This window comes from Penaeus monodon, chromosome 25 (assembly GCF_015228065.2).
Source record: "Penaeus monodon isolate SGIC_2016 chromosome 25, NSTDA_Pmon_1, whole genome shotgun sequence".
In the NCBI taxonomy this organism is placed as follows: domain Eukaryota; kingdom Metazoa; phylum Arthropoda; class Malacostraca; order Decapoda; family Penaeidae; genus Penaeus; species Penaeus monodon.
The window spans coordinates 40,082,981-40,083,653 of NC_051410.1; the positions used below are offsets into that span (position 1 = coordinate 40,082,981).

At 47.1% G+C, this 673-nt stretch overlaps 1 protein-coding gene and 1 long non-coding RNA gene across 2 annotated transcripts in view; one reads left to right on the forward strand and one right to left on the reverse strand.

The window, feature by feature from the left end:
* LOC119589268 (venom dipeptidyl peptidase 4-like) overlaps positions 1-673 on the reverse strand; it is a gene marked incomplete in the record, with an annotated part of 98,295 nt that overhangs the window by 8,122 nt on the left and 89,500 nt on the right.
* LOC119589269 overlaps positions 1-673 on the forward strand; it is an 11,272-nt gene that overhangs the window by 4,508 nt on the left and 6,091 nt on the right. The window lies entirely within an intron of this gene.

The window sequence follows — 673 nt, forward strand, 5'->3', positions numbered from 1 at the left end:
TCATTGTTTTGCTGCAACTCTGGCCAGAGGACACGTAAGGGGAAGGAAGGGGAGGGAGAGGGACCCCCCCCCCGGGATAAATACGCCCATCGCGCCTCCTCGACGTCACGCCCTTCTGGCCATGCCCCCGGGTCCTGGTGCCCCAAGATGCCGCGTCATGGAGGGGGAAGGGCAGTATCTTGGTTCAGGATATCAGGAAAATATGTGGACGGTCCTTAGTAACCCTTATGTTTTTCGTGATGCCGAAAAAAGTACCCTTTTATCACAACATCTTAACTTGTATAAAAATATATGAAGTGATTTCTGATGCTAATATGCTAAATATTTATAGATTATTATTTAGAAACCTAACTCCTCCTGCACTGCTGATAAACGTGCTTGGGAGGAATAACCAGGCAGCCATAAAGCTTGAACTTCGTTTCACAGGCAACGGGCAAAATGTCAACAAGAAAATACATTACGATTAAGAGGGCAGCATTAAAGCCACGTTTTACAGGGAGGTAAACACCACGCATGTTGTAGAATTGATTAGAATGTTGTGATTTCTCCGTTGGTTTAAGAAAGATGGCCTTCTGCACGACCCGCGAGAATGACTTTCAGCATCACGGGTGAAGGAAGCGATCACGTGACCACCGGCGGTCCTCGGGGCTTTTTATATAATGCTGCATGCTAG